Source organism: Lissotriton helveticus, chromosome 10 (genome assembly GCF_964261635.1).
Source record: "Lissotriton helveticus chromosome 10, aLisHel1.1, whole genome shotgun sequence".
In the NCBI taxonomy this organism is placed as follows: Eukaryota; Metazoa; Chordata; class Amphibia; order Caudata; family Salamandridae; genus Lissotriton; species Lissotriton helveticus.
In genome coordinates this window covers 951,083,590-951,107,704 of record NC_136071.1, presented here as the reverse complement: position 1 = coordinate 951,107,704, position 24,115 = coordinate 951,083,590, and positions in this window count along the sequence as shown.

Sequence of the window (24,115 nt, the reverse complement as noted above, 5' to 3'; positions counted from 1 at the left end):
AAATCTAAATTCACCATGCACAGGTGGGAGCATATTTACAAGGAATGTGCTCCATGGGGAAAGGTCTTATAATGTAATATGGGAAAAATGACATCAGAGACACTGAAATGCCTTATAGAGAAGCATACACCATTATGTCCTTGTCATAAATTTGCAAACCATTACTTTTCCCCAAAAACGATTTTCAAATCATAATTTGAAAACACTGCACATGTGGAAATGACTTAAAATGTCCTTAATTCAAAATTTGCTATTCCTTATTTTGCGATTGCACTGAAGGATTTGCAAATTTTGCGATTCCTTAAATGTAATGTATCAAACAAAAAATATGTAAAAAATGACATTAAGGATTTGGAAACTACCACCAACTTCTAGTTTGTGGTAATTTGCGAATTCTTTTCAAAAAGCATTTTTTTCCAAAAAACAAAAGGTGCCATATGACGCCAATACATGTCCTTAGGGCATGTATGTGCGCCATATGCCCCCAAATTTCTTTTTCAGGGGTGCAGCAGGGTGTTCTTGAGATACCCCTGCACCCTTGAAAAAATTCCTATTTTGTGATGAGCTAATTGCTAATCGCAAATTGCACCTTCATTCCTATGAGCCTCCTAGCCCATGGAAATGAATGGGTACTTTGCAATTAGCAATTTGCTCATTGCAAATTAGGAATGGTAAAGAATTGCTATTTATTCCTTAAAATTCGCTATTTAGGAAATGCAAAATAGTTTGATGGTACATATGGTGGTTCATCTGTAACAAGATAAGAAGCTTAGGGATACATTTATGATGACTGGCGAAATAAAGTGCAAATCACTTACTTCATTGGTAGGCCTTTACATGTATTATCTCTTCTGTATTCTTCATCAAGCGTAACTTTAATCTGCAATCCTGAGTAGGCCTCACCTTAAACAAACCTCTGGATAGGCCACACCTTATCGTCATCATGAATTAATCATTTAAAATGCTAGGGACAGATTTATGATAGGTGTATGACTCTTTTGCGCCACTTACAAAACACTGTCCACGGGGAAATGACTTAAAATGTCCTTAAGACACATGAATGTGTTTTTTTAAAGCGTTTCCAATTTTTTTGGGTCACTATTAACATGGCTATGTGACTCAAACAGTCAAAATCTAAATTCACCATGCACAGGTGGGAGCATATTTACAAGGAATGTGCTCCATGGGGAAAGGTCTTATAATGTAATATGGGAAAAATGACATCAGAGACACTGAAATGCCTTATAGAGAAGCATAAACCATTATGTCCTTGTCATAAATTTGCAAACCATTCCTTTTCCCCAAAAACGATTTTCAAATCATAATTTGAAAACACTGCACATGTGGAAATTACTTAAAATGTCCTTAATTCAAAATTTGCTATTCTTTATTTTGTGATTGCACTGAAGGATTTGCAAATTTTGCGATTCCTTAAATGCAATGTATCGAACAAAAAATATGTAAAAAATGACATTAAGGATTTGGAAACTACCACCAACTTCTAGTTTGTGGTAATTTGCGAATTCTTTTCAAAAAGCATTTTTTTCCAAAAAACAAAAGGTGCCATATGACGCCAATACATGTCCTTAGGGCATGTATGTGCGCCATATGCCCCCAAATTTCTTTTTCAGGGGTGCAGCAGGGTGTTCTTGAGATACCCCTGCACCCTTGAAAAAATTCCTATTTTGTGATGAGCTAATTGCTAATCGCAAATTGCACCTTCATTCCTATGAGCCTCCTAGCCCATGGAAATGAATGGGTAATTTGCAATTAGCAATTTGCTCATTGCAAATTAGGAATGGTAAAGAATTGCTATTTATTCCTTAAAATTCGCTATTTAGGAAATGCAAAATAGTTTGATGGTACATATGGTGGTTCATCTGTAACAAGATAAGAAGCTTAGGGATACATTTATGATGACTGGCGAAATAAAGTGCACATTACTTACTTCATTGGTAGGCCTTTACATGTATTATCTCCTCTGTATTCTTCATCAAGCGTAACTTTAATCTGCAATCCTGAGTAGGCCTCACCTTAAACAAACCTTTGGATAGGCCACACCTTATCGTCATCCTGGATTAATCATTTAAAATGCTAGGGACAGATTTATGATAGGTGTATGCCTCTTTTGCGCCACTGTGCGTCACTTTTATGATGCAGCGGCGGTGCAAAAGATTTGCTATGAGGCGACAAAATTACAAATTGATGCATTTAGGCAGATATGTCATGGTGTAAAAAAAACGTACCACATGAAACCGATGCAGCAGTGATGCAAAAGATGCACCATGTTGCAAGACAGGCCTCACTTGGGGCCATATGTATCAAGCTAATTAGCATTCGCAAAGATCAAAATTCTGCAAATTTCGGCCTTTGCGAATGTTAATTAGACAAATGGTATGTATCAAACAAGTTTGATGCAAAATAAGGAGTAGCAAAATTTGCTATTCCTTATTTTGCGAATGCACTGAAGGATTTGCAAATTTTGCGATTACTTAAATGCAATGTATCAAACAAAAAATATGTAAAAAATGACATTAAGGATTTGGAAACTACCACCAACTTCTAGTTGGTGGTAATTTGTGAATTCTTTTCAAAAAGCTTTTTTTCCCAAAAACAAAAGGTCCCATATGACGCCAACACATGCCCTTAGGGCATGTATGTGTGCCATATGCCCCCAAATTTCTTTTTCAGGGGTGCAGCAGGGTGTTTTTGAGACACCCCTGCACCCTTGGAAAAATTCCTAATTTGTGATGAGCAAATTGCTAATCGCAAATTAAACCTTCATTCCTATGAGCCTCCTAGCCCATGGAAATGAATGGGTAACTTGCAATTAGCAATTTCCTCATTGCAAATTAGGAATGGTAAAGAATTGCTATTTATCCCTTAAAATTCGCTATTTAGGAAATGCAAAATAGTTTGATGGTACATATGGCGGTTCATCTGTAACAAGATAAGAAGCTTAGGGATAGATTTATGATGACTGGTGCATCACCAGGGATGTGTCAGTCATCCTGCGCCGCTGTTCCGCCACCCATGGTGTGCTGCATTTACAATGCGGGGCATCATGGGGCAAAAATGGCACAGATGCGTGACGTATCTGTGCTGTAAAGGTAGTGATTGCTGGAGTTGTATCGCAAGTGCGATGCAGCTCAAGCAAGGCTCAGGGGTGTCCCATCTCCACAATGTTGCGTCAAGACCTATGCCTGCTTAAAGCAGGCGCAGGGTTTTGACGCAGCTTTCTCCTATCTGATTGTAAATACGGCACACCATGGATGGCAGAGCAGCGGTGCACGTTAACTGGTGCATGCCTGGGGATGTGCCATTTAACATAAATCTGCCCCTTTACATTTAAGTATGTGCAGGGGACACAGAGTCGGTGAGGCTTATCCAAGGTTAAGAAGAGATGAGTCCTGTTCACTGAAAAATTAGACATAGTCTTCACCTGCTCAGCATTGCTGGACATGGCTAAATAATAGCTGCAAAATATTACTCTTGTTAAACAATTTTACTATTATAATCTCTGAGATTTGTCTCTTACTCTGCAACATCTCATTGTTGTTATCTTTCTTTAAAGATAAAGACAACATCAACATGAGCGACAATCTGCAATCAGTTGATTTTGACCTCATCATTGAACTCGTAATTGAAACATCAGTGGATGTTGATCCCTTGGATGATTTAAATCCTGAGGATGAAGAAGAGCGTGATGAGGATGCAGATTTGTCCGAATTATATGACATAGGGTGGGAAGCTGACCTGCTTGAGCCTATGGAACTATAAACATTTATTTTTAAAATTTATAATTAATAAAAAGTAAAAATGTAAACCGTTTAATTTAAAAATAAAGACACCTTCAAAAACAGGTTATGTGTAGTGTCTTCAATAAAATATTAAAATATGCTCATAAAATTAGATCAGATTCACATATAAAATAGCACAGGTAACATAAATATAAATGTCATTTCTTTTCTGCTATTTCTGTATTGTAAATTTGCCAAGGACTAAAAAATCTTCTATTTAAAATGTCAAGTAGTGTGTTAAGTTTTTGATCACTGTTATTGATTTACTATTTGGTAATAGTGGTTAATAACATTTTTTATTATATTTTACCACAGATTCAACTGCAGATCATTTCAAGATTTCACCATGCCAACAATAGAAAGACAGAGAAAGGCTGCAAAACGTCAAAGACAGCAGGTGAAACAAAATAAGCAGCAGTCCTCTAACAAAAAGATTTGTCAAGTCACGAAGAAAGCACCGGGTAAGAGCACAAAATATTTCATAAGAAATATGTGTAGTAAAAAAAATATTACTACAGAAAATGTTTCAGTCCATAAAACGAGAAGGAATTCAAATGGAAAGGAAAGGCCAATCAAAAATGTTACTGCTAGAGCAAGAGATAACTCTGTGCATGATAGTAGAAGGAAACAACAGTTTAGGGAGATTCGTAAACGAATGTTCCGCAACAGGATAATTGGCAATTTGTTAAAAAATATTAAGAAAGGTCAACAGAAACTGGTTTTTTATAAGAGAAAAAAAAAAGTTGAGAAAGTTATTGATCAGGCATTTGAAATTAAACGTAAGTTATTTATTTTGATAATCAATAGAATTAGGAAGCTAAACAAGGCAATTTATGATTTCAAAAGAAATAGTAGATGGAAGAGAATAGTTAATCGTAGTAATTTTTGTGAAGTTTTTTCTGGAGAATGGATGCATAGTTCAAGCTGTGAGGCATTTTTTAATGAGGAGAGTTATTTCCAGGATAATGATTTGGTGCATGCAGTTGACACCAGTGGTCGTGCTTATGAAGTGAAAGATGGTTGTCCAGTTGAAAAAGAAAAACTTGTGACAACAGAGGCAGAAGAGGTGTTAGGTAATGAGGTTTTAGGAAGACGTGCTAAGGGTCCTGTGTACACCTGGAAGTGTAGTAGTATTTGCAGTGTGCGACAGGATTCCATCAATTTGCTTTGTGATTTTGTACGGTCATTTAATAAGAAAAGTTTGAAGCAGAAAATAAGGTTGTTGCAAGAATTAGATCCTTGCAGAGTGAGAGAAGTGACAGGTTTGCATGGTCATTCACTGGCTTGTCTTTCCAGGAGAGTATGCCAGAGTGTTTTTCATCATTTCAGGATGCTAGCAGTGCATCATAATAAAGTGAGGAAATTAGTTAGAATGTTGTATTATGCTAAGAGTCCAGCAATTATGCTTAAACAATTATGCGCTGCTCTTTTGCATGGTTCTGAAATAGATGTGAAGAATATATGTGAAGAAATTGAGTTTTGTTACTTTGGAAGTAAAGAGGAGAATGTTGAAATTGACCAAGAAGAAGAGGGTAATGTGGAAGATAGTGTACAGGTTTCCAGTACAGATAATTTTCAGAAGGAAATTGCGACGTTTCAGGTGAAATCAAGTGAGAGGCCTAATTTCACTTGTGTGTGTTGTCGACGCACTTATTATAAGAATCAGACTAAGTTAGTGGATTTATATGCAAAAAGTGAAAGGGAAAATAATAGTGAATGGAAGGATTTCGCAACATACTTGATGGTAGAAAATTGTTTTGATTTGGGATTGGATCAACGTGTGTGTACTTATTGTTGTTGCAAATTAAATCAAAACCAGATGCCTGCTAGAGCAGTTCATAATAATCTGGAATTGGTTGAGATTCCTTCTGAATTGAAGGATTTAAATACTTATGAATCTATTTTGATTCAAAGTATCCATCCCTTTCAGGCTATTGTAAGAATGGAGCCAAAGACAGGGAAATTGCCTCCATCAGATTTACAGAGAGGATTAAAGGGAAGAGTTGTTTATTTGCCTCTAGATTTGAAGAAAAACATTAACACAATTGGAGTAGAAAAAGTGGAAGAGGAACCTCTTGTTATCTTAGTTAATGGGGTTCCGACAAAGAATAAGAAAATATGGCAAGATTTAGTAGATGTTAGGAAAGTCAAAAGGGCAACATTGTATTTGAAAAAATATAATAAATACTATAAAAATGTATATGTTGCAGAAGAGGAAGTAAGTGAGGAAGAGGACAGCGATTTGTGTGCTGGTCAAATTGAGAAAGTAGAACCCTGTACTAGTGAAGAAATATATGAACATTATAGTGTTCATCCTTTGCATTCCAAGGAAGTCATGGGGAATGCTATTGAGTTGTTTCAAATGAAACAAGCGAAAGGGAGTCCCATTAGTGTTTGGGAGGAAAGTTTGGAAGCTCGGTGTTTCCCACAGCTTTTTCCAACAGGTCAGGGAGGAAGATATGATGAGCGACCTCATCAAATTCCTGCTTCTGAATACCGGACTTTGCGATTGTATGCAGGAGATGCTAGGTTTCGACAATGCATTCCTTATTTGTTTCATCTCCTGTTTGAAAGCGATCTGTCTGGACTGTCATATGCAGTGAACCACATCTTGAAAAGTGGTATACACATGCAAAACATCTCGGCAAGTGACTTTATGGATAAAGTCAATGTCCAAGACAGTATTTTGGATTCTCACCTGATTAATCTCATGGCGTGTCAGCGTGGTACTATTGAGTACTGGTACCGTCGTCATGGTGATTTAAAATGTATGCTGAGGAACTTAGGTACTCCCACATGGTTCCTCACTCTGAGCTGTGCCGAGTATGGCTGGGAAGACTTACTTGAATTTCTACGAGAGGCAAATGCTAACGTAGATAACATCGAATTCAAGACACCCGGAGAACTGTGCTCTTTGGATCCAGTCAATGTATGTAGGTACTTCAATCATAGATTTGAAGCTATGATGTCTTTCATCATGAATAAGAAGAATCCACCTCTTGGAGAGGTGTTGGATTTCTTCTGGAGAAAGGAGTACCAAGCAAGAGGTGCTCCTCATATACATATGTTGCTGTGGATCAAGGATGCACCTAAATTTGGAACGGATCCAGAAGACTCAGTGATGAGTTTCATCCAACAGTATTCTACGTGTGCTGTTCCAAACGCAAAGGAGAAGGAAAGCCTAAGAGAAAAAGTTCTGCGTTTCCAAAGCCATCGATGTGGAAAGTACTGCCGTCGTAAATTCCGAAACAAGGACAAGTTCTACACTAAATGTCGTTTCGGCTTTCCACGACCGGTGATTTCTAAAGGAAGAGTAAACAGTTTGATGTCTTCGCTGCGACACAATGTCATGAAGAAATCACCTAAAAACACATACAATTTGAAGAGGAACGAAGAGTCCAAGTACATCAACGACTACAACCCGGTGATTTTGTCCATGTGGAATGCTAACATGGATATACAGTTTGTGGCTGATAACTGTATGGCTGTGGCTCGGTATGTGACGTCTTACATCACCAAAAAAGAGAAGACAGAATTGAAGGATATGTGGAAGGACATTTCCCATGAAAAGAGCCTCAGCAAGAAGTTGTACAGTTTCAGTCTGAAGATGTTGTCGCATCGAGAAATTGGAGCTTACGAATGCTCTGACCGGTTGTCTTCAGCAAGTCTCTATGCCAAGTCCAGGAGTATCGTTTGGGCGAGTCTTGGTCTTGCTGCAACGCGTAATCGAGTTCTCAAACCTGTGCGGGAAATTGAGTATTTGGCGGAAAAGGAGCCAAACAGTACCGACATTTTGAAGACCAACATGTTGGATACATATTATCCAAATAGAAGCAGTCACCTCGACAATGTTTGTCTGTATGAGGTTCTTCAAAATTACATATTCAAGAGGAACATCAAAGAAGATACTGAGAAAGGAGTGTATGATGTAATAGGAAGTGAGGGATGTCTGGTCAAGCAAAGAAAATGCCACTTGGTAAACCATCGAAAATTGAGTGGCGAATCTCCTGAAAAAAAGGAGTTTTTCTATTTAGCACTTTTGCAACTTTTCAAGCCTTGGCGTGCAGAAGAGGAACTGCTTGGAGATTTCCTCTGTTACGAAGACTCTTTCAATGCCGCCAAGGAGACCATAGAATGTCCTGCTTTTCCCAAATATGTAGAAATGTTGAATGCGGAAATTGAGCAGGAAGCAACGATTGCAGCCGAGATTGCCAGAGACAGTTCTCAGGACAGTCAGAGTTCTGCTTCATTGAGTCAGGATCCACTAGGAGGACCTCTTATCGAAAATGAAGCTGCCACTGCTATGAATGAAGTGGAAAGAGCCATGGCACATGCTCAGGAGGATGCGGTTAACTTAGAAGAGTTGGAAAGACAACTCAACGTTGAGCAGAGGAAAATATATGACGAAGTTACCATGCAAATTGATCATGGATTAAGTCATGACAAGAAAGAGTGCTCATGTACATCGTTGAAGCCTGTCCGACTGTACGTGAGTGGAGAAGCGGGAACTGGAAAAAGTTTCCTCATTAAAGAAATTTCATGCTATTTGCAGGAAAGGACAGAGTCATCGCTGTCTTGTGTTGTCACCGCTCCAACTGGACTGGCAGCACATAACATTAAAGGGATTACTTTACATCGTTTACTGATGCTGCCAGTGGAGCATGACAACAAATTACAATATCACAAGCTATCTGGAGATGCTTGTTTTGAAGTTTCAAGAATCTTGAGGAAAATGAAACTTCTTATCATTGACGAAGTAAGCATGGTTTCCAATGTCATGCTTGCCTTTGTGCATTTGAGAATGCAAGAAGTTCTCAAAACAGAGTATGATGTGTTATTGGGTGGCAAACACATCATTGTTTTCGGAGATCTTTTGCAGCTGACACCAGTGAAAGGGCAACCTGTGTTCAAAATGCTCACGCATGAAGATACCAGGAAGTGCCTAGGGAGCATTGGCAACGTCAATATATGGTTAAACTTCAATTATGCTGAACTGCATGAAAATATGCGTCAGGCGAAGGATGAAGTTTACAAGACTATTCTACAAGATGTTAGAATTGGAAAAGTGACCGAGCATGGGAAAGAAGCTTTACATGCATGATTACTGTCAAATTTATATCCAGAACAAGATGTTGTGCCTGAGAATATTTTTCAGAAAATTACTGAGAAGAAATCTGGAATATGTTTGATGCCAACTCTTGCAGAATGTGCCAAATTCAACAACAAAATGTTGCATTTAGAAAAGCAAGAGATTGTGAAACTGGAAGCTATTGACAGAGTAGAGCATATGGGATCAACAATTATTTTGTCTGAGAATCTGAAAACAAAATTGGATTCATTAGAGAAGAGTATATCTAAAACTGCAGGTTTTGAAAAGACTCTGAATGTGTGCTTGAACTGCCGTATAATTTTAAGAAGGAATTTACATGTTGAAAGAGGTCTGGTAATTGGATCAATGGGTAATGTTGTTGATTTTGTGAAATACAGAAATAGAGATGGAATTGAATTTTTAAAAATTAAATTTGATGGCATTGAGGAAGTACAGCTAATTGGTCGTTGTTCTGCTAGATTTTTGCTTGTAAAAGACTTATATGTTCGCCGTAAGCAGTTTCCTGTTTGCTTGGCATATGCGGTGACAATCCATAAATCGCAAGGTTTAAGTGTAGACAGTGCATTGGTGAATATTGGCAGTTCTGTGTTCAAGGAGGGTATGGCATATGTGGCATTGTCACGAGTTAGAACTTTATCGGGATTGTACTTGATTGAGTGTGATGTCACAAACATTTGTGCGGATCTAGATTGTGTTAAGGAATACAATAGGTTAAGAAGAGAGTATGCGCCACATTTGCCTCAGTATCCTTTGTTTGAGAAACGTGTGGTAGGCCGGAAACGAAGAAATGTGACCAATACTGGGGAGGTTGTAGCAAAAAGACAAAAAGTCAATGAACCTAAAATTACAAGCAGAAACAAAAAGGATTCTGTTGAAGATGTTGTTGGTTTTCAGTTTGAAAACAGTTCTGGTGTCAACTGCTATGCTAATGTAGTGGTTAATGTTTTGTTTTCTCTAGAAAATGTAAAAGAAGAGATTGTGGTCAATTCTGATCAAACATTTTGCAGTTTGTTAAATTCTGTGTTAGAGAAATGTAGCACTGATAGAACAAACATAGAAAGTGTGTCTGAAATTCGAAATCTGTTAGACAGATGTTCAGGCCAAACACAATTCTCTCAAAATATTCAGCAAGATTGTCAGGAGTTTTTAATGTATATGCTTGATGTATTACATGCTGAAGGTGTAGATGTAGATCAGCTGTTTGGGCTTTCTTATCAATGGCAGCATGACTGCGAGAACTGTATGGTATCAAGTACTACTAGTGTAGACTCAGAAAGATTTATATATTTAACTTTGCCAGACAGTAAATCAGTCTCCTTTAATAAGCTAGTAAAAGCAGCTGATCACAACATGGAGTGTAGCCAATTTAAATCTGAAATGATGTCCACATTATTTATACGAACATATGGCCAGTATGTCATTTTAATGTTCCAACGATGTAGGCCTGATGGAACAAAATTGACAACTTTAATTAAAAATTTTGTAGCTTCGCAGTTGTCAATATCAGGAAGGACTTTTGTAACTGCAGCAATTATATATCATGACAGTCCTTCAATAACATCAGGACATTACACAGCTTATTTAAAGTCTAGAAATGGCTGGTCATTCTGCAACGATTCTGTTTTAATTTTCAAAAAAAAATTGCCGTATGACCTTAAAAACTCTTACCTGGTGTTTTTAAAACCAAAATTTTAGGGAAATAATCTCGGGATGTGCTCTGTGGAATTTCAAGAAGTTCTAATGGCTCCTACACAATTTGGCCTTGAGGATAAGTGTAGTTCAGAGACATAACTTCTAACCATAAGACTGGACGTCATGGAGAAATAAGTGCACTTTGAATGAGTTCAGAAAAACTATTTCTTTTTATAAGCTAATTGAAGCAGCCAATCAAAACATAAAGTAGAGGGAATGTAAGTCTGCAATGCTGTCTACTGTTTTACATTGCTTTGTGATTAAAAGTGATGTAGAGAATTAAATAATTGTAGTAGTCATAGAGGTAGTGTAAGTCTGCTTCATAGTAAGCAGTATCAGTGTCATAGGAAATGTAGAACATGACTGAGCAAGAAGGGGAAGATATTACTATTCCAGGATTGTGAAAATGATCTTCAACATTTTAATTCTGAAAGTTGCGGAAATGCCAAATGACGGGATTGGCTTACAAGAAATCCAAGAGTTATAAATGGGTCTGACAAGATTTGGCCTTGTGGAAACTTGTGGTAGAGAGCAAGAAGTCATTTATTGCATGTAACATGTTTTTAAAAACGATGGAGATTTTCTTTCAGAAAGTGGCGGGCTGAAAGTAATAACAGCACAACAGAGTGTAAGCTGTTCATAGGACATCCTTTGACGTCATGGAAAGTAAGTTAACTTTAAGGAGTTCTGAATTCTGATTTGTTATGTTGTATGGGTTTTTTAAACACAATCATTTTGATTGTGTTTTTTTTTCCCCGCTGTTATATGATGAATATCTACAAGTCACTGTTTTTAGTGAATTTTGATACATTCTGAGAACAGCAAAAATAAACCATTTAACATGTATAATTAATTCTGTACTGTTTGCATTTATGATGTATATGTAGAACTGTGTAGGAGGCATGGAGAAGGTGAGGCTTCTGTAAGTGTCAAAGTTGTTGCATGCAGTGCTGCACTTCTGCGTATTCTTTCATATGCTGGACTACATCTGCACAATGAGATACCTAAGCAAAGGAAACACAAGTGATGTGATTGTGAAATGAGCAAAATAAATTGCACGTATTTCATTTACATCACCTGTGTTTCCTATCATTATGAATCACATTGTGCAGATCAAGTTTAGGTCTGTCCAGGGAAACATAGGAGGTTTGGACTTTGTTCAAGAGTGCAGTGGACATGACTCACTTCATTGGTAGACCTTCACATGTATTATGTCCTCTGTTCTCTTCAACAACTCGAAATTTCATCTGCAACCCTGAGTAGGCCTCACCTCAAACAAACCTCTGGATAGGACACATCTTATTGGCATCCTGAAGTAATCATTTAAAATTTTAGTGTCTTGAGACACTTTTCTGAGACAACAGCAATGCAAAAGATGCACCATGTTTTAAGATAGGCCTCACTTCATCTGCATCAAGATACTGTTAGTTTAAAATGTATATCTTTAGGACTGTGTAGGGGGCCTGGAGAAGCAGAAGCTTCTGTAAGTGTCAAAGTTGTTGAAAAACTGTTTGTCCTTCAATCTTTTCCCTTGTCTTTTGTAATTTTTAAATACATGTTTTAATATTTTTCAAATGTTTGGTCTCTCTTTCACAGATTGAAAGTATAAAAACAAAAAGTGAGTAATTTAACGACAATTATAAGGTAAATGTTTTGTACTCTTTTCATTACATTTCTATCACATTTAACTTCTATTAGTTCCACTGCTTCATTTCTTTAACCCTCAGTTTCCTGCCTTTGCTACTTTCCTCATTCCTTTCTCTATTACCTACTTACTCAACTCCTTCCACTCTTTTTCTCAGTCCCTCTCTTCTCATAGTTCCTCACTCTTGTTCACTCACTCCGTCTCTATTACTCTTAGTGTCTTTGACTGATCACTCTATCACTACTTGTTCATAATGCTTTCTCTGTGTAGTTGAAGCACACTAAGGGGCATATTATGAACACAGCCAATAAAATTATTGCTCTTTTTATTGGCAGAAAACTGGTGCAAAAGTGGTTTTAGCGGCAGTTTTCTGCCGCAAAAGCAGCTTTAGCGACACATTTCTGCCAATAAAAGCTGCAAAACTTTTATTGCCTATGTTGATGATATGGCTCTATGTTACTTACATTTCTTTGCTGTTTCAATTAATCTTTTTCTGTTATTTTTTGTTTTCTGTTTTCTATTTTTTCTCTCTGTTATTCCTCATGTTTTAATCTTATTTTGAACATTCACTCACATTCTCCAAGAAACTCTTCTTTGTTAATGTTATACTCTCTTTTTTTTTCTTTCACTTCGTTATCTATTTTGTTTTTCACAATTATACCCTCTTCCGTCTTTTCTTCGGTAAATAGATCTATTAAACAGTATCTCTTCTTTACTCCCTATAGCTGTCTTTCTTTTAACATCACTCTCTGTTTACTTTCCCTATACTTACTCTTTTTAAAAAAAAAAAAAATTTTTGGTTAGCTCCCGGTCCGCGTACCGGGAAGCTAACCGGGAAGCGAACCAAAAGAAATAGAGCTTGCCAGAGTGCTAAACATTCTAGCAATTTTTTTTGAAAGGGAAGGTAGTTCTGAAAAGAACTTTTTTTTTTATATTTTTGTTGTTTTATTATTTTTTTTTATTTTTTGAACATTTTTTGTTTTTTTTGTTTTTTTTGAACGATTTTATATTTTTTTTGGTTTTTTTTGGGGGGGGAAACAACAAAAAACAGGCATTGAAAAGGGCTCAACAGGAGCAAAAAAAAAATTACTGGGGGCGGTTAGGGCAATTATGGTGTTCATACGCCAGGTTTATAGCATTTATGCTCATGTTGCCACATGCTAACAACGCACGACAGTGCATACAAGTGTGGATCATGTGGCCAAAATGTTCTTGTATATTTGGCACAGTTTCCCGTGCCTCTGCTGGTGTCAATGAAATGGGTATTCTTGATCTGGCCACAGGAGTTGATCTTGGATTTTCCTGCAAATCCCGTATTTCCGCCCGGCTATAATTCAGTGGATGCTTCCTTGTCATGTGCCTGTGCATAGTATGGTTGCCATAACTATATTTCTTATCCGTCCCTCTGGATAATTTTTCTTTACAGATGAGGCAGGTGACATACCTCGCATTGACTTTTTTTTGGCCAGGAGGGATCGAATAAAACTGCCAGATGAAACTGGCTTTCTTATGTGAAACCCGGGGCACCTCTTCTAAGGACTGTGGTTCTTCTCCCTCCTCTTCATCCATTTCTTCCTCTTCCTCCTCAGTGTTGGTCATCACCTGGGGAGGTGGTCCTCTCTTCCCATGAGGAGGTGGAGGTGGTGGTGGGGGTCCACCAGCTGAAGCAACTACTGAAGCCATTTCTGATATAGTAATGAAGGTCTTCCTCTCACAAACAGTGGAGAAGTGTGGCTCACTGGTTAGAGGCGGCAGACCCGTAAGCAGAGAACGGCCAGGGACCAGGGTTCGATTCCCGATGCGGCAGGGTCATGGACCAGGGTCAGCGGACTCGATAATTCTCGCCTCGGTGCCTACTCTAGTCAGAGACCACATGCGGCAACTCTGGGCATCAGCTTGCCTCATCTTCACAATGGCCCCCCCAGATCGCCGGGGATGCTTGGTCGCACCTTAGAGATACCCATCTGGGACCATCTCTCAGGGTGAGCCAGGACGGGTTCCCCAGCGGTCGAAGCGTGGAGATACTCCTCCGGGAGTCGATTCCTAGCGCTATATAAACCCACAATTAAATTAAATTAAATGATGAAAGTCAGAGTGAGGAAAGAAGGAGGGGTTTTCATCATTTGGGAAAAACAATACTTCTCAACCAATGAAAAGTGTTATTTTTAGGTCACCTGACCTAGCCTTACATCATTATGAAACCAAAAGTGAAATGAACCAATGAAAAGTTTTATTAACAAGTCACATGACCTCTCACGCTCATGTTACGCGCTGCGGAACGCGCCCCGGTTAGCTTCCGGGTCGCTGAGCTTCGCGCCTCGGTCCGCGCCCCGGGACACTTCCGGGTGCGCTAACGCGGTACGTCACAAGACGCATTACGCGGCAACGCGATACGTCGCGCTTTCGCGACGCGCCGCGGATCGCTTCCGGGGAGCTGCGTTTCGCGCCTCGGTCCGCGTCCCGGGGCACTTCCGGGTGCGCTAACGCAGTACGTCATAAGACGCATTACGCGGCAACGCGATACCGTCACTATGTTGATTTCTTACCGGTTCGCGGACCGGGTCGCGGCATCAAATTGAGCTAACGGGAAGCTTCCCGGTTCGCGGACCGGGAGCGAAACAAAAAAAATATTTAAAAAAAATTATTAATAAACATATAAAATATATTTTTGGATTTAAAGAAGAATACATTTTACAGCTATAGATATTAGCTTTTAAAAAACCAATGAAATTCACTGAAAAAACCATAGGTTATAGACCATATATAGTTAGGAATTAGCATTTACAAAACCTTGAAAATTCACTGAAAAAACCATAGGTTATACACCATATATAGTTAGGAATTAGCATTTAAAAAACCTTATTTTACTCACACAAAACCATTGAAATTCCATATATAGTTAGTTGTACTAACTATATATCGCGCACCCGCAATCCACTGCTGATCATGTCACATATTACATCATTCATGACATGGTCAGTGACATCACTGATGACATCACTGATGACATCTCAAATGACATCACTGATGACATCACTGATGACATCACAAATGACATCACTGATGACATCACTGATGACAACATCCAGTGACTGTATGTTTCTGTAAAGTTAAAATATGTCTTACATATTGAAGAATGAGTGGATGTAGAAGTGTCTGAACAAAGGATTTAGTAGGTGCATGACTGACTGTATGAGTGAGTGATTAAATGTGTCTCACTGAGTGCATGGGTTAGTGACTAAACTGTCTTAATTTGTGCATCATTATGTCTGTTGTTCTGTAAACTGCTGCATGTGTTGATCAGTAGCTATATGATTAACTATATGGGTTATTGATTGGTTGCCCAAGTATTTGTATGGGAGACTGAGAGTGTGTATGGCTGGCTGGGAGGTGTATGACTCTCTGCATAGATGTATGGGTTCAAAAGTGCATGTGGAAACAGCTGTATGGGCGGTTGACTGTGTGCATGACTGTATTGGTGAGTGAATAGATATCTCAGTGCTACATGTCAAAGTAAGTACATATGTAAAATACAGTACATGTGAGAGTTGACATATATAAATAACTGTGCATAAGAGCCAGTGAATGTGTGAGTGGCTGTATGGATCATTGTGAACTTGTATCCAGGATTGTATAAGTGAGTAAATATGTTTTAGTATATGTTTGAATAAGTAAGGTGTGTTTAACTGTTTAGTTAAGGAAATGGAGGTGTGATTGATTGTTTGCATGACTGACTAGGTGTGTGTGTAACTTCATGGATGAGTGACAATCTGCGAGTCTGTGTTTACACTGAGTGTATCTAAGGTTATATTAGAGTCTGAAGAGGTTCATCGTATTATCACATGAATGATGTCATCAGTAATGTGATCAGTAATGTCAAATGAGATGTCATCAGTGATGTCATCAGTGATGTCATTTGAGATGTCATCAGTGATGTCATCAGTGATGTCATTTGAGATGTCATCAGTGATGTCATCAGTGATGTCACTGACCATGTCATGAATGATGTAATATGTGACATGATCAGCAGTGGATTGCGGGTGCGCGATATATAGTTAGTACAACTAACTATATATGGAATTTCAATGGTTTTGTGTGAGTAAAGTAAGGTTTTTTAAATGCTAATTCCTAACTATATATGGTGTATAACCTATGGTTTTTTCAGTGAATTTTCAAGGTTTTGTAAATGCTAATTCCTAACTATATATGGTCTATAACCTATGGTTTTTTCAGTGAATATATATATATATATATATATATTGTTTTTTTTTTGTTGCTCCACAGACACCAGCCTGCTGCACTCTCGAGCGGGTGCTTTTCGAGGCGGGGGTGTACCCGCCACACAAATAGTTGCTCCCACAGACTTATCACAGTTACGATGTGACACAGAATAAGCACTCTCAGGGGGTGTTATCAAAGCCAATAGAAATTTATTTGGCAAACCAGCACGGACAAGACGCGTTTCGGCGCTTAGCCTTTGTCAATTGCGAGAAGGAAACGCGCCGCCATTACTTTATAGCACATTGCAATGAACACAGTGTGTCAAGCATAGACATCAAGGAAGGACAAGCTAACAATGAATTTGTCGCCATCTTTGAAAGTGCAATACTAACATGAAAACAGAATGAATTACATATGATGATCATGTTTGTGCGGGGAAACACAAAAATAAAGTATAAATAACGATTGTAATTTATCCCTATTTACAATATATACAATTTTCTTCTAGCCCTGAATGGGCATAAACAACCCCATACTTCCTTGATACAAGCCCTGGATGGGCCAAGTCCTAAAATATCACACTGTGTCACAAAACAATGTATATAACTAAAATACTCAGTTCATTAAGCAAATTAAATTGTCATAATCATCCATTATAGCGAGAGCAAACTATTTACAATGTCATGAAGCCATATATTTACATCTCTATATGCAAATTTCAGTATCCCAAGTGAACTGCTAATTCCTCATTTGTGTTGAGCCCTAGGGGACTCTTACTTTGTAGGTCTATAATGTAACGCGATTCTAGTCTTCGCAGTTTCTGTAAACGGTCTCCACCTCTAGGGAGAGGAGGCACACTGTCTAAACAAAAATAGGCCAACAGGTCCCTGTTGTGCCCATGTGATTTGTTGAAATGTCTCGTCACAGGATACGAATCATCTATGTTATTAATAGCACGCATGTGCTCCAGTATACGTAGCTTGACAGGATTAATGGTACTACCCACGTACCTTAAGCCGCAGGGACACACCAGACAGTAGATGGCATAAGGTGTGGAACATGTCAGAAACTTATTTATTTTCTTAGGGGATTTCAAACCAGGAAGCTATATGTCAGAATTCTCTTACTGATTTTGCAGGCCTTGCAACGGCCACATGGGAAGAAACCATTTAGAGGTATTTTTTCTGAACTTTTCTTCATATGATGACTGTGAACAAGATCATCTTTTAAGGCTCTGGCCTTCCGATATGTTATAAGTGGATTAGAGGGTAAATCTTCTCTAATGATGTTATCTGTTAATAAAATATTCCAATTCTTTTTTAGTATTTTCCTTACTTGTTGTGAATTTTCAGAATAGGTGGTAATTAACCTAAAGGTACCTTTTTCATTGGCCTTAATCTTATTAGGTTTCAGTAAGTCACTTCTGGGTCGTTTGTTCACTTTATTAAGAGCCTGTTTAAGAACTCCTTCTTTGTATCCCCGTACTCTGAAACGCTCCAGGCAAAGTTTAGCAGATTCCTGGAATCCTTTCTCTGAGGTGTTGTTTCTTTTTATCCTTAAAAGCTCACCATAAGGAATACTGCTAATCAAACTTTCCGGATGACTACTAGTAGCATGTAAAGTGCAGTTACCTGCCGTAGTTTTTCGAAAAAGTTTGGTATGCAGTTGTCCATGTTCCACATAAATAGTGAGATCCAGATAATTAACCTTTTGAATGCTAGTGATCTTAATACGATTTGCATGGAGTGATCGTGAAAAAGCACTAGCGTCTATAAAAGATTTGGAGGAAGAATTAGAAAAAGAACAGGACCAAGAAACTATCAAAGAAAAACGAGAGCAAATGAAAAAACGATTGAAAGCTTATGAACAAAAAATTAAACAACGTAAAGAGGAGAAATTCGACAGAGATGAAAAGGACTACAGATTGGGCAGGGTTTTAACCTTTGCTAGAAAGTATGACAATCCAAGAAAAGAGATTCTAAAAAAACAGACAGGTCCACCGCCTACAATGCCGGAAACCTCAGAATCTGAAATAATACCTGATGAGGACTCAATTGAGGAAGGTGTGGGGGCTCCCACTTCCTCCCATTTTTACGAGGAATTCAAAGTGATGCGAAAGCAACAGTTAGAGGGCGGCAGAGGGAAACCACCAGAACGAAGAGCGGGACGAGGAAGACGAGGAGGGGGGGTTGGGGCCAAAAATGTGGTAGGCTCACCCCCAATGACCAGAAGCAAGAAAACTTACAACAAAAGGAACTAAAGGCTATGGATGATTTAACCATCATCAACTTGACCGCTAAGACCTTAACAACCGAAGAAGAAATGATACTTAAATTAGGTCTCTCATTCTGTCCACAGAGAAAATTTGAATTCACTCAAACCCGTATAGACTTGTTCAAATTTGTGAGAAAATAAAAATTACACAAATTCTTCAAATTAAGACCCTCTGCCGTAAAATCTAACAAACCTAACAGAAAAACTCAAAGTGAAACTATTGAAGGGTTACTATGTAAAGATCTAAGTGGCATCATCACGATGGAGGAACTACGTATGGAAAATATGGAAGGAGATTTCTCGAATATAACAAACACACAAATGGTCTCAGAAATGGAGGTCAAACAAAAAGGTGGTACCAGCTCTTTTAAACCAGCCTCTGTTTTCATGCCTCCTACCATGACGGATGCTATCGACATCTTCTCTGAAGCTGTGATTAAAGACTTGATTAAGTTAAGACACGATGCCCAACATCATAAAGATAAGAATACCAATTTCAATCGTCAACAACAAGTGGCCTTTAATAAACTTTGTGATGATTCCTCCCTGATATGTAAACCTTCTGACAAGGGAGGAAACATTGTACTTATGACATTATCACAGTATGAACTAGAGGCGCATCGACAACTAAATGATACTTCCTGCTACCATAAAATTACAAATGCAGACTATCAAACAAGCATCAGAGATTATCATGACATTATCTCTAAATGGTATAAGAAAGACATGTTGACCAGTGATGAATTTCTATTTTTGCGATGTTCTAATCCTATTACACCTACTTTTTATCACCTCCCGAAGGTCCACAAGGATAGTCTTAATCCTCCTGGACGTCCAATTGTGGCCTCTTTGGGAGGACTCACGGAACATCTTTCGATGTACATTGACTCTTTTTTGTTTCCATTTGTCATTACTTTAAAATCTTATCTTAAAGATACTACTCACCTTTTGAATCAATTGGGTGATTTTGTCTGGCAGGAAGGATACTGTATGATGGTGATGGACATCACCAGTTTATACACAAGCATTGCACACACTGACGGGCTGAAGGCGGTCCAAGGTTTTCTACAGATGAGAGAAATTGAATATTTCATACATAATAAAATGCTTGTTGAATTTCTGACCTTCAGCTTACATAATAATATCTTTGTCTTTCATGATCAGCTGTACAGACAAGTGTCAGGTGTAGCAATGGGTTCGTGTTCCTCCCCCAGCTACGCTAATCTATGTGTGGGCTGGTGGGAGGAACAGACAGCGTGGAACAACAGCAATGCATTGTGGAATCAGAAAATCAAAGCATGGTATCGCTACATAGATTACCTGCTTATTATCTTTGAAGGGTCTAAAGAGGAAGCTGCTATGTATGTTGATGTTCTTCATGACAACAATGTGAACCTAAGATTCAGTGGTGATATCAGTGAATCGAAGGTTAATTATCTGGATCTCACTATTTATGTGGAACATGGACAACTGCATACCAAACTTTTTCGAAAAACTACGGCAGGTAACTGCACTTTACATGCTACTAGTAGTCATCCGGAAAGTTTGATTAGCAGTATTCCTTATGGTGAGCTTTTAAGGATAAAAAGAAACAACATCTCAGAGAAAGGATTCCAGGAATCTGCTAAACTTTGCCTGGAGCGTTTCAGAGTACGGGGATACAAAGAAGGAGTTCTTAAACAGGCTCTTAATAAAGTGAACAAACGACCCAGAAGTGACTTACTGAAACCTAATAAGATTAAGGCCAATGAAAAAGGTACCTTTAGGTTAATTACCACCTATTCTGAAAATTCAGAACAAGTATGGAAAATACTAAAAAACAATTGGAATATTTTATTAACAGATAACATCATTAGAGAAGATTTACCCTCTAATCCACTTATAACATATCGGAAGGCCAGAGCCTTAAAAGATGATCTTGTTCACAGTCATCATATGAAGAAATCTAAAGCTTCAGAAAAAATACCTCTAAATGGTTTCTTCCCATGTGGCCGTTGCAAGGCCTGCAAAATCAGTAAGAGAATTCTGACATATAGCATTCCTGGTTTGAAATCCCCTAAGAAAATAAATAAGTTTCTGACATGTTCCACACCTTATGCCATCTACTGTCTGGTTTGTCCCTGCGGCTTAAGGTACGTGGGTAGTACCATTAATCCTGTCAAGCTACGTATACTGGAGCACATGCGTGCTATTAATAACATAGATGATTCGTATCCTGTGGCGAGACATTTCAAGAAATCACATGGGCACAAAAGGGACCTGTTGGCCTATTTTTGTTTAGACAGTGTGCCTCCTCTCCCTAGAGGTGGAGACCGTTTACAGAAACTGCGAAGACTAGAATCGCGTTACATTATAGACCTACAAAGTAAGAGTCCCCTAGGGCTCAACACAAATGAGGAATTAGCAGTTCACTTGGGATACTGAAATTTGTATATAGAGATGTAAATATATGGCTTCATGACATTGTAAATAGTTTGCTCTCGCTATAATGGATGATTATGACAATTTAATTTGCTTTATGAACTGAGTATTTTAGTTATATACATTGTTTTGTGACACAGTGTGATATTTTAGGACTTGGCCCATCCAGGGCTTGTATCAAGGAAGTATGGGGTTGTTTATGCCCATTCAGGGCTTGAAGAAAATTGTATATATTGTAAATAGGGATAAATTACAATCGTTATTTATACTTTATTTTTGTGTTTCCCCACACAAACATGATCATCATATGTAATTCATTCTGTTTTCATGTTAGTATTGCACTTTCAAAGATGGCGACAAATTCATTGTTAGCTTGTCCTTCCTTGATGTCTATGCTTGACACACTGTGTTCATTGCAATGTGCTATAAAGTAATGGCGGCGCGTTTCCTTCTCGCAATTGACAAAGGCTAAGCGCCGAAACGCGTCTTGTCCGTGCTGGTTTGCCAAATAAATTTCTGTTGGCTTTGATAACCCCCCCTGAGAGTGCTTATTCTGTGTCACATCGTAACTGTGATAAGTCTGTGGGAGCAACTATATATATATATATATATATATATATATATATATATATATATATATATATATATATATATATATATATATATATATATATATATATATATATATATATATATATATATATATATATATATATATATATATCACGTACAATCCCTTCAAAGAAAAGATGAAAGGCCACAAGGGGAGTAAGGAACAGACAAGCCGTTTATTTCAGGAGTCCCAGCAATGGCGAATGCATTTCGGCGTGATAGCCTTCTTCAGCGGCTTCCTCTGAAACAAACCATTCCCTAATGAGCTCCTCCTGTGTGTAAATACCTGCAGGCACTGAGTTCCCTCCCCCTAATGCGTTCAGCACAGCAATGGCAGTCCGTGTTGATTGTTACGGACTCCAAATCCCAGCATGCACAGTCTCGGCAAAATCAGGTAGCTGGTGTGGGGGAGTGGAGAAATGATGGATTAATGCCCGCTGCAGGAGTGCGGGGTGGTCGAAGAACAACGAACATCACGGTGCCAGTCCTGTGTCCCCTCTGGCTGCAGCAGCCAGTCCTCCTAGGTCAGACAAAAAACAGGGGCAGTCAAATGAGAGACAGCTTGCCCCGTCGAGATGAAATATCTCAGTCTGTTTCCTCCGGCCTGAGATTCTTGGCGGACCTCGGGAATATCGATCCCTCGATTAGAAAAAAGCTGCAAGCAGCGTGGTGCCAGTTTGATCCCGAGTCACTTGTTGCTGCAGGGCCATCCCTTCTGCGCGTCTGGCAAGCGCAGTATACATCACGTACAATCCCTTCATAGAAAAGATGAGAGGCCACAAGGGGAGTAAGGAACAGACAAGCCGTTTATTTCAGGAGTCCGAGCAATGGCGAATGCATTTCGGCGTGATAGCCTTCTTCAGCGCCTTCCTCTGAAACAAACCATTCACTAATGAGCTCCTCCTGTGTGTAAATACCTGCAGGCACTGAGTTCCCTCCCCCTAATGCATTTAGCACAGCAATGGCAGTCCGTGTTGATTGTTACGGACTCCAAATCCCAGCATGCACATATATATATGTATATACATATTCACTGAAAAAACCACAGGTTTCAGGGGTGTTATAGTTAGTTGGACATTTCACTCGTTCGTACAAAACCATTAAAATGTCCCCGTTATAGTTAGTTGTACTAACTATAACTCACGCGCCCGCAATCCACTGCTGATGATGTCACATATTACATCATTCATGACATGGTCCGTGACATCACTAATAACATCTCAAATTACATCACTGATGACATCAATGATGACATCATCCAGTGAATGTGGTTTGCTTCGATATTTAAATAAGTATTATATATATAGAGGAATCTGCCTTGAAGTCTGAATTGATGTATAAGTGTCTGAATGGAAAATTTATTAGCAGAGTGAATGACTATCTAAGTAGTTAATTTAAAGTGTCTCACTAAATATATGAGATACTGAATACAAGTTTTGAATAACTGTATCACTCTGTCTCTTGATGTGTAAAGTACTACATAAGTTGGTTACTAGCTATGGGAAAGTGTATATTAGTTAATAATTATTTAAGTGATTATTTGTATGTAATAGTGAATGAATGTGTGTGTGGTTGGGTGGGAGGTATGTGACTGTCCAAAGATGTGTAAATAATTGATTTAGTAAGTATATGAGATTAAGACTGTATGTTGAAACAGTTGTTTGGGTGAGTGAATCTCTTTATGGGTGTGATGATGAGTAAATATATTTCTCAATAATACATGTCCAACAAACTAGAAATAGAAAAGGCAGTGTATGTGACCGTTGTATATAAATAAGTATACATAAGACTCAGTGATTGCATGAGTGTCATAGGCATAACTATATACTTGTAATAGTGATTTTATAACACACTAAGTATGAGTTACTATCTACATGAATAAATAAAGTGGCCTTTGTATAAGTGTTTACCTTAGTAAATATAAGTATGATCAATTGTTTCCATAAGTGAGTAGCATAACTGAATAACTGTATATGATGTAAGCTGGTGTGTAATGTTGATATAGGTGTATAAGTGTATTTAATAGTGTTATATTGATCTTTGTTACCATGTATGAGTGAATCTATAGCTAAGTGATTAGATGTATATGTAGATCTAGGAATCACTAAGTGGCTTTTTAGAAACTTGTATTAGTGTGTCAATGCTTTAAAGTTTGGTACTTCATATTTCATAATTAGTGTTAAAAAGTTATACTAGTGAATGATAAAATGTATCAGATTGTCACGTGGATGATCTAATCAGTGATGTCATTTGAGATGTCATCAGTGATGTCATCAGTGATGTCACTGACCATGTCATGAATGATGTAATGTGTGACATCATCAGCAGTGGATTGTGGGT